Raw genomic sequence first — 11,713 nt, 5'->3', positions numbered from 1 at the left:
AAATGAAAAGTCAAATGAATGCGGGGAAAAGTAAATTGCCTATAGAGGTATTTTCTGTATTTCCCTAGAGGGCGAAATGTGTAATTTCTCAAAAGGAAGAAGTCCTCATTTATCCTTCTCATCCACTATCATATGAATCCATTCAATTACTATTAATCCTATCTTCTGTTCTCCATCACTCTATACACCTTTCTATAATTGCATCATTTTCTTGTCCTTATAATACATCAAATGCAGAGGTGATTTTAAGGGAGCCACAAATCAAGAAGTCTCAATTCAAAAATTTCATTAAAATGTAGCAATATATAGGGACTAAGAATATTCTTAGGTAATTATGTTCTATTTCAAATATCAGTGAAAACTGTCATAGACATTTAAGAGGTAAAAGACATTTAACAGGTAGAAAAAAATACCTACCTTTTTTAAAACGACCTTCTCTTTTGCCCTACGTGATTTGTTGAGCAGACTGGGTTTTTTAAACGTTTTTATTGAAATGAGCATGTTGTAACATGCTCATATCCCATTTAAATTGACAAACCACTTGGATAATAATTGTATATCTTAAATATTAACATATGAAGCAATCAGCAGCAGCATCCTTTCACTGAGCAAGGCTTAAAAATACCAAAGAATCAATGCCAGAATAAATTCTTTAACTTAAAATATATGTAATCACTACATTACCATGTAAAACAATGATTTCTAAATGCTGAAAAGTATGTATCTTAATGATGAGACAAGGCAACACTGTGCACATTGTGCATAATATGTGAGACATTGAATGGTATAAAATAAATTTTAACTTTTATCTAAGGCTTACAGGAAAAGCAGCAATACCTATGATTAAGCCACCGGGCTTAAATGAGTGTTTCTAAGATGTGGTACTTGCACATAAGCAGAGGAGTGGTGGTAACAACCCTTGTACAGTTCATAAATCCTGGATTGGAACTGGCAGGAAGGTGGACAAGTGTCATTCTCAGATTTCAGAACCCAGCCTGAAAGTGAGACAATGTCAGGCAACAATACCATGCAACAAATACACAACTGGATCATCTTTTTAAAGGGAGAAGCTTGTTTAGGTTTCTAATTGCTTTTAATGAACCGAGTATTGATTACTGTCTTACCCAAAACTCTACCAAAATATGTGTAAAGCTGATCAAAGAATTTATAGCTTTCTTGTTATAGAAAAGCTTGCAAATTAAAATAATTCAGATCTCAATTTAAGAACTGTAAAAGTGAGAAACTGGTTCATGTACCATAATGATAATAATACCAATGATACTTAACAGTAGACTATGCAGACACGAACCATAAGAGATTTGTAGTGGCTATACTAATATCAGATGAAATAGACTTTAAGAAAGAAATATTTTTTCTTTCTTTTTTTTTTTTTTTTGAAGTGCAATGGCATAATCTCGGCTCACTTCAACCTCCACCTCCCGGGTTCAAGCAATTCTCCTGCCTCAGCTTCCCGAGTAGCTGGGATTACAGGTGCCCGCCACCACGCCTGGCTAATTTTTGTATTTTTTTTAGTAGAGATGGGGTTTCGCCATATTGGCCAGCCCAGTCTGAAACTCCTGACCTCATGTGATCCACCCTTCTTGGCCTCCCAAATGGGATTACAGGCCAGCGTGCCTGGCCAACAAGAGATATTTCTAGAGACAGAAATTCCATACTGATAAGAGGGTCAATACATTGGGAAGATATAACAGTTATAAATGTATATGCAGCCACTAACAGAACCCTAAATTCATGAAGCAAAAATGATTGAATCGAATAGAGAAATATACAAACAACAGTAATTTTATATTTCAGTACCCTACTCCCAATAACGTATAGAACAACCAGGCAGAAAATCACTAAGTATGTAGAAGCCTTGAACAGGACTCTCAACCTAACTGATATGTACAGAACACTGTACTTAATGACAGCAGAATTGATGTTCTTTTTAAAAAGTATACTGCGCCAGGCGCGGTGGCTCACGCCTGTAATCCCAGCACTTTGGGAGGCCGAGGTGGGCAGATCACAAGGTCAGGAGATGGAGCCCATCCTGGCTAACATGGTGAAACCCCCGTCTCTACTAAAAAATACAGAAAAATTAGTCGGGCATGTCTGTACTAAAAAATACAAAAAAATTAGCCGGGTGTGGTGGCAGGTGCCTGTAATCACAGCTACTCAGGAGGCTGAGGCAGGAGAATGGTGTGAACCTGGGAGGCAGAGCTTGCAGTGAGCCGAGATTGCGCCACTGCACTCCAGCCAGGGCAACAGACAGAGACTCCATCTAAAAAAAAAAAAAAAAGTATACTCTCCAGAATAGCCCTGTGGTCGGCCATAAATAAGTCTCAGTAAATTTAAAAGAATTGGGATCATACAAAGTATATTCTTTAGTTACAGTGGAATTAAATTAGGGATTAACAATAGAAAGAAATTTGGAAAATCCCCAAATGTTTGGAAATTAGGTTACTCATGGGCCAAGGAAGAAGTACTAAAGGAAGTTAGAAAGTATTTTGAAATGAATGAAAGTGAAAACATATTGAAGTCATGCACTGCAGCTAAAACAGTGATCAAAAGGGTATTTAGTCCTTTAAACACCAAGAAAAAGAGTCTCAAATCTACACTTCCACCTTGAAAACTAGAAAGGCGGAATGTAAACCTTTAGCAAAGGGAGGAAATAATTATATTGCAAATCAATGAAATAAGTAACAAAAATAGAGAAAATGAAAATCAAAAGTTTGTTTTTTGGAAAAAAACAGTAAAATTAATGAGCCAATATTAAACTGGCCAAAAAATTAAAAAGACCAAAATTAGGAATCAAAGCAGGTACGTCACTACCAACCCAAATTAAAAGGATTGTAAGAGACTGTAAATAACCTTGTGCCAATAAATTAGACAATGCAGATGAATTGGACAAATTCCTAGACAGACACAAATTGCCAAAACTGACTCAATAGAAAATCCAAAAAGACTTCATTTTATATGGTTGTCGTTAAAAAAAAAAAAGTATTACAAACTAGGTGGCTTAAGACAACAGAAATTTATTACCTCACAGTTCTAGAGACATGAAGCTCAAGATCAAAGTGTTGGCAGGGCTGTGCTCCCTCTGAAACCTAGAGGAGAGAATTCTTGTCTCTTTCCCACTGCTGGTGTTTTCAGCAACCCTTGGCCTTTCTTGGTGCTCCTTGGCTTTGTAGCTGCAGCACTTCAGTCTCTGCCTCCATCTCCACATGTGCTGTTCCCTCAACGTGCCTGTCTCCTAGAGGCTGAAGTGCCCAGCCTACTCCAGTGTGACCTCATCTTTACGAATTACATCTGCAATGACCCTCTTTTGAAATAACATATTCTAAGGTACTGGGGGTTAGGACTTCAACACATCTTTTTGGATGACACAGTTCAAGCCATAACAGACATGTAACAAGTACAGAAAGGTAATACTTTCCACAAAGAAAATCTTCCCACAAAGAGAAGCCCAGGTCTAGATGGATTAACTGATGTCAATCCATCAAATATTTAAGGAAGAAATGATACCATCATACACAAACTGTTTCTGAAAATAGAACAGTTCTCCACTTATTCTGCAAGGATGTTATTACCCCGATACCAAATTCAGACAAAGATACTACAAGATCAGCATCCTTTGTGAACATACAAAAATTCCCAATAAAGTATTAGCAAACCAAATATGGCAATACGTATGAAGGATAGATCATATACCATGAATGCAAGTTTGACTTTACATCAAAAAAGGCCAGGTGCAGTGGCTTACATCCATAATCCCAGCACTTTGGGAGGCCAAGGTGGGAGAGTCCTTGAGCCCAGGAATTTGAGACCATCTTGGGTAAGATGGTGAGATTCTGTCTATACAAAAAATTAAATTAGCCAGGCACAGTGGCACACACCTATAGTCCCAGCTACTCAGGAGGCTGAGGTGGGGGATCACTTGAGCTCAGTAGTTCAAGGAGCAGCGAGCTGTGATTGTGCCACTGCAGTCCAGCCTAAGTAAGGAAGATCCCATCTCTTTAAAAATAAAAATTCATATCTGGACACTGTGGTATGCACCTGTAGGTTCAGCTACTTAGGATGCTGAAGCAGGAGAATCACATGAGCCCAAGAATTTGAGGCTCTAGTGGGCTATGATTGCATCTTTGAGTAGCCACTGCACTCCAGATTGGGCAAAATAGCAAGACCTTCTTAGCAAAAAATTAATATAAAACGCTATAGTAATAGGCTAGAGAACAAAAACCACATGATCATCTTAATCAGTTTGAGCTGCTATAACAAACATTCCATAAATTGAGTGACTTGTAAACAACAGAAATCTATGTCTCAGTTCTGGAGGCTGGAAGGTTGACAAACGAAGCATCATGGGCAGTTTGTGTCTGATGAGTGCCCGCTTCCTCATAGACAGCGCCCTCTTGCCCTCTCGCTGTGTCCTTACATGCTGGAAAGGAGAACTAGCTCTCTGGGGTCTCTTATAAGGGCACAGTCTCATTCATGAGAGTTTTGTCCTTATGACCTAATCCCCTTCCAAAGGCTCCACATCCTAATAACATCACCTTGGAGATTAGAATTTGAACATACAAATTTTGGGGCAACACAAACATTCAGACCACAGCATCATCTCCATAGATGTAGAAAAGCACTGTTCTAAATCCAACACGTATTTATGATAAAAGCTCTCCAGGATGTAGGCATGACAGGGTACTCCCTCAATCTAGTAATAATACAGGGCATCTATAAAAAAAAACTGCAGTCAATATCATACATAACGTAAAACACCAAAAGCTTTCCCCCTGAGATTAGAAACAAGACAAAAATGTCTGCTCTCACCACTTCTACTGAACATTGTACTGGAGGTTTCAGCTAGTGTAATAAAGGGAACGAAAGAAAAAGCATCAAATTGAATAGGAAAAAGTGAAACTCTTCATTCACCGATACCTGATCTTATATGTAGAAGATCTTAAGGAAAATACACACACACACACACAGATAAAAACTAAACTTAATAAGTTTAACAGTCTCAGGATACAAAATTTTTTTAAAAAACATATTTATGTATACTACAAATTAGCAGTCTGCAAATAAAACTGAGAAACCAATTTCATTCCAGGTAGCATCAAAAGAATAAAATACTTAGGAATATTCAAAACAAATGTAATAAAAGAAGTGTAAGGCTTGTACACTGAAAAATACTTAACAGGGCTGAGATAAATTGACATGTCACCTTCATGGAATGGAAGCCTCAATATTGTTAAAATGACACTCTTTCTTAAATTAACGTATAAATTCAATACACAATCCCTCTCAAAGTTTCAGCAGGCTATTTTGGGGTACAGACTTGATAAGCTGATCCCTATAATCTAGAATAAAAGACCTAGAATAGCCAAAACAATTTTGAAAAAGAATAAACTTGGAGGAATTATACTACTTAATTTCAAAGTGTATTATAAAGTTATAGTAATCATGACAGTGTGCTATTGGTGTAAGAATAGGCATAGAGATCAACAGAACAGAACTGAAATGACACCCTATGTGGTCAGTTGATTTTCAACAAAATTGCTAAGGCAATTTAATGGGGAAAGGATAGTCTTTTCAACAAAGAATGGCTGGCAGTGTTGGATGTCTTTTTGAAAAAAAACCTATGAACTTGTGCCCACACAATACCCAAAAATTAACTCCAAATGGATCATAGGCCTAAATGTAACAGCTAAAACTCTAAAATTTCTAGAAGAAATCACAAAAGAAAATCTGTGTCATCTTAGATTAGGCAAATACTTCTACGTATGATAGGAAAAGTGCAATCCACAAAAGAAAAAAAAATTGATAAATTGGACCTTCTCAAAGTTAAAAAGTATTTAAAAGACATTATTTAGAAAATGAAAATCACATTAGAGATTGGAAGAAAATATTTGCAAATATCTAATAGAGGATTTTCCTCTGGAATATTTAAAGTACTCTTACCAATCAAGTAGAAAACAATTCAGTTAAAAAGTGGGCAAAAGATTTGAATATATTCTTCACCAAAGAAGATATATGAGTTATAAACATGTGAAAATATTCTCAACATCATTAGTCATTAGGAAAATGCAAATTAAAGCCACAATGAGAAACCACTCCACATTCCCTTAAGTTACTGTAATAAAAAAGATGGAATTATGGCAAGAATGTGGAGAAACTGTGATACTCATACACTGCTGATGGGATTATAAAGTGGTGTGGCCACTTTGAAAAATAGTTATGCAGTTTTTTGGAAGGTTAAACATACATTTACTATACAACACAACAATTTCACTCTTAGAAATCTACCCAAGAGAAATGAAACATATGTCCACAAAAGACTTGCATGCTAATTTTATGACAGCATTATTCATAATAGACAAAACTATAAACAATCCAAATGCTTAACAACTGTTAATGATTAAGCAACGAAAAACAAACTACTGATTCATCCTATAACACGGATGAGCCTCAAAAACATTATGTTAGTGGAGAGAAATCAAACCCAAAGTCTACATATAGTGTGATTCCATTTATATGAAATGTTAGGACCAGACAAATCTATAGAAACGGAAAACAGATCTTTGCTCCCAGGAGTGGGAGCAGGTTAGCTGTAAATGAGCATGAGAAAACTTTTTGGAATGATGGAAGTGTTCTAAAACTGGATGGTGATGATGGTTGCCTATAAATGTATTAACACTATAAATTTATTAAAAATCACAAACTATACACAAATAATGCATGAATTTTTTGCTATGTAAATTCCACCTTAACAAAGCTATTTAAAGAAGATAACCAGTCTGTACATGTATGGTCACTTAGGTCCAAGGCCTGGTAAAGACTGACCATGGAAGTTCTACCCAGGCCCTACCCATCCACATGCTATGCTCAAGAAATTATTCTTGTGATGAAGGATAACCATCACAAGTGGATCTCATACTCTAAGAGCTTCTAGCCTTGTAAAGAAACCAAGGGATCTACATTACTATCAATGAAACCAGATAGAAAGAGCTATCTGCTTTAAGTGAAGTTGAAATTAACTTGGGAGTTTATGGGATGAAGACATTGACTAGAGCTGGAGAGATGGCAGAATACTTTGTAGAATTGGCATTTCAATACTTAATGTTTAAATGGGTGGGATTGGACTTACTGAGTTAAATGGAAGAGCATTCCAGGCCAAATCAAAACAAAACAAAACAAAAAGGTGACGGGCAAACAATATTTTGAGGAATCATTATGGTAATGTATGTTTTACGTAGTATTTTAGCAGGGTATCATTTTGATCAATAGTAAGGAATAAGAGGGATAAGTATGCTATCATGTGCAATATTCTTGGTGCGTGAGCATTCCTATGTGGACATTGGACTACATGGAGTAGATAATTTATTTGGGATAATGGAAAGGTTATCTGTAGATTATGGATATGAAATATGGAGAATATTAAATCTTACTTTTAAAAACACCATTAGGCTGAGCGCAGTGGCTCATGCCTGTCATCTCAGCACTTTGGGAGGCCAAGGCAGGTGGATCATTTTGAGCTCAGGAGTTTGAGACCAGCCTGGAAAATATGGCAAAACCCAGTCTCTACAAAAAAAAATACAAAAATTAACCTGGCATGGTAGTATACACCTGTGGTCTCAGCTACTCGAGAGGCTGAGGTGGGAGAATTTCTTGAGCCCAGGAGGTTGAGGCCACAGTGAGCCATGATCACTCCACTGCACTCCATCCTGGGTAATAGTGGCACTTTCTCAGGAAATCATAATAAAAAAAATTAAAAATGCAATCTATTAACGTGTCTTAGAAATTCTTACAATGATCTTTTATTTGAGTCTTTATACAAAATTCGTGCTTTAGAACTCAAATGGTTTTTCATTGGTGTAAAAGAAGAATGTACAATTAAGAATCTTATCAGGCCAGGCGCAGTGGCTCACGCCTGTAATCCCAGCACTTTGGGAGGCTGAGGCAGGCAGATCATGAGGTCAGGAGATTGAGATCATCCTGGCTAACACAGTGAAACCCCCATCTCTACTCAAAGTGCAAAAAATTAGCTGGGTGTGGTGGCACCCGCCTGGAGTCCCAACTACTTGGGAGGCTGAGGCAGAAGAATTGCTTGAACCCAGGAGGTGGAGGTTGCAGTGAGCCGAGATTGTGCCAGTGCACTCCAGCCTGGGCAACAGAGCGAGACTCTGTCTAAAAAAAAAAAACTATCATGATTGTTCTATAGCCAGGAGAATCCTGTCAGTAATAAGTTGTTACCAAAACTACAAATAGGAGCAATGCATTTGCAAGTAGACATGCCAAGGTTAATTATCCTGACATATTTATGGCCATTATTATAATTGCATATCAATTTTCACTAATCAACTCTCAGTTAATCTAATGGAACTCAGAAGAGCCGAGATAACAATAAAATAATTTGTGTTACACTGCAAGTGTTTTAATACTTACAATGTTAATGCTTAAACTCCTACCTCTAGATCAGCCATTCCCTGATTTCCAATCTCACCATAAATAGATCATTTTATTTCCTATTTTGGCGTGTTAAACCAATAAAACCTCATTCTGTACTCATGCTTCATCTACATGTTTTCCTAAGAAATAGATAAATAAGCCAGATCTCCTTGATTTTGTTACAACTCATTATTATTTTAGATTTTAAAATTTTATCACTCCTCTAACATCCTATAAGAGTTCACTGTTAACCAGCAGTGTGACCCCTACTAGCTAAAAAAGATAATCCATTTAGAGCTTTTATCAAAGTGCCTGGCACACAATAAACTCTCCGTGCCCAATAACTGTTATTTTAGCTAATAATATTAGTTACCATTTTTGAGTGTCTGCTGCATGTGAGGCACTTCGTCTCCATTTTACAAATGAGGAGACAGAGCATCAGAAAGTCTAAGTAATTTGCCAAAGCTCAGGTAGCTAGTGGGCAAAGGGATTAATGATTCCATTACAATACATTATTTCTACTTCTGAATATTAAATGTCTAGTACTGGGTGTCATTGAATGCATCATTGGTCCATATAAAAGCCAATTTTGTTTTTACTCATGCATGTTTGCATTAAGTTTCCATTGTTTTATTAATTATCTAAACTATCAAAATGAAAATAACCATTTGCTATCTATTTCAGAATTATTTTGAATGATGTGTTTCTTTCCAATTTTCTACGTTTTTCTATTTTAAGGAGTACTTATCTATTGAGTGTTTTAGATAAATCTTAATCTTAGTTTGACTCATTATGAGTATTTTCTAAAAATTAAATTTGGTTACAGCTGTCCAATTTTCACAGGATATGGTCCTGTGGTCACAGGGTAATAGTAGAATATTGTTTGAGAGTTCTTGTTTCCTTCAAATAATAAATCTTAAATAAGCAGTTTATTTTAATAAACATTCCTTTAAATTTTTTTTACATCTGCAACTGCCACTTCTGTTTTTTTAATCAACTAAAATTCTGATGCTTCCACGATTATAATGAAAACTTTCTCCGCAGCTTCCAAATCACATTCTCTGTGTGCCATTGGAGACCTCATAGGAGACTTTCTAAACCACCCCTCCTAAATTCTGGCAAAATATTTCATGAATACTGTGTATATGTGCTTGATGAAAAACTAATGTAGATAATGAACTTTTAGAAAAGGAGAAGCTATGAATGTTCTGTTAGGAAATAAATGTCCAAAAAGGAACTTGCATCAAAACGTGGGAAATCAGTCTGTGATAATAACAGTAGCAGATGACTCTTAGGCATTTTGGCTTAGCTTTCCAGTCTGCTTGTAGTCTGAAAGTGATTTTAGGACCTCCTTTGTGCATATGTTTGCACATCCATAACCTCATAAACACAGCTGTATCTCTGCCACTGCTTACTAATGATTAAAAAATCCCTTCAAAAAGGCCTTTACATCCACAATTACGCATATCATGTATACAAGGAAGGATGAATTTCAGTTAAAGGTCAATCTGTTCAGCCCTGGATGGTGACCGGAGGGAGCGGGAGACAGAAGATCTTGAGTGAAGGGAGCCTGGGACAAAAGACACAGTTGAAAAATTTGCAGAAGTATTGCTAAGATTCTAGCCAAATTACTACCATAGGGCTTAGAAAATAGAAGCCATGGAGTGAAGCAAGGAGTAGGGGCAATTTTTGACATCCCGTACAATCACAGATAGCTCCACTTTACATAATTTAGATTTCTTCCTTTTCTGTTTTAATTTAACATGCCTGACTTAACTCAATCCTTTCTTTTCCAGGGAATTTGTTCTTTGAGAGCTAATTAAGTAAAGGCTGTCTCTTATCTGAGAATGTTAAATATATATAAGTGGAAAAGATTTTTTACAATTTCATTTATTTTTCTTGTTTTGAGGATGCGAATCTTTAAGTGGATGTCCAATCATACGAGTTTTAATGCTGCCGATTGTTTCTTCAAATTTACTTAGAAATAAATGCAGATGTATAGAAAAGTTGCAAAAATCGTACAGAGAATTCCTGTGTATTCTTCAAATGTCCTAAATGTTAACATTTGCTATATCATATTCTCTCTCATATACATGTATATATAGTGTATATACAATGTTTATGTAGTTTATATGTATATAATGTGTGTGTGTGTGTGTGTATATATATATATAGAGAGAGAGAGAGGAAAAAGTGTGTGTGTAGGTATATCAATTATAATTCTGTTAAGTATTACTGTGGTTTGTATGTGTTCCCCAAAGGTCATGTGTTGGAGCCTTAATCCCCAGTGCAACAGTATTGGGAGGTGGGGCCTACTGGGCTGTGATTTAATCATGAGGGGCTGTCTGCTTTCATGAATAGATTAATGTTGTTATTGTGGGAATGGGTTTGTTATAGAATCAAGCTCAGCCCCATCTTGCCGTCTCTTGCCCATGTGATGCCTTCCACGATTTATGATCCAGCACGAAGGCTATCAGAAGATTTAGCCCCTTGATCTTGGACTTCCCAGCCTCCAGAACCTTGAGTCAAATAAATGTCAGTTCATTATAAATTACCCAAATATCTGTTGATCATAAATTACCTAGTATGTGGTATTCTGTTATAGCAGCATAAATTGGACTCAGATAGATATATCTATCCACATTTTTTTTCTGAATCATTTTCATGCACATTGCAGATAAGATGCCCCTTTGCTGCAGCAGGCATTTCGTTATGAAAACAAGGACTTCTTTTAAGAAACATATATTATTCATAAATTTCCAGGGTAAGTCTAGTGCACCATTTTACCCATTTTAAGTTGGCAGTATTCAAGTGCTATGGGACTCAGTTATGAGGAAATGCTGACAGCTACTCGACTATACATCCAAATATAAAGCAGAATACAAACTAGATTTTTAAGAAACAGAATGCAGATTGACTGTGTCTTAATCCATTTGGACTTCTATAACAAAATGCATTAGACTAGGTGGTTTATAAACAACAGAAATTGATTGCTCATGGTACTGACAGATTTGGTACCTGGCGAGGGCTCTCTGCAGTATAGATGATGACTTCTTCCTGCATCCTCATGTAGCAGAAGGGCAAAAAGGGGCAAACATGCTCCCTCAGGGCTCTTTTATTTTGAGACGGAATCTCGCTGTCACCCAGACTGGAGTGCAGTGGTGCAGTCTTCTTGGCTCACTGCAACCTCTGCCTCCTAGGTTCTAGCGATTCTCCTGCCTCAGCCTTCTGAGTAGCTGGGACAACAGGTGCACACCAGCACGCCCAG

The sequence above is a fragment of the Macaca nemestrina genome, chromosome 11 (assembly GCF_043159975.1).
Source record: "Macaca nemestrina isolate mMacNem1 chromosome 11, mMacNem.hap1, whole genome shotgun sequence".
Lineage (NCBI taxonomy): Eukaryota > Metazoa > Chordata > Mammalia > Primates > Cercopithecidae > Macaca > Macaca nemestrina.
Note: the sequence above shows the minus strand (reverse complement) of the source record.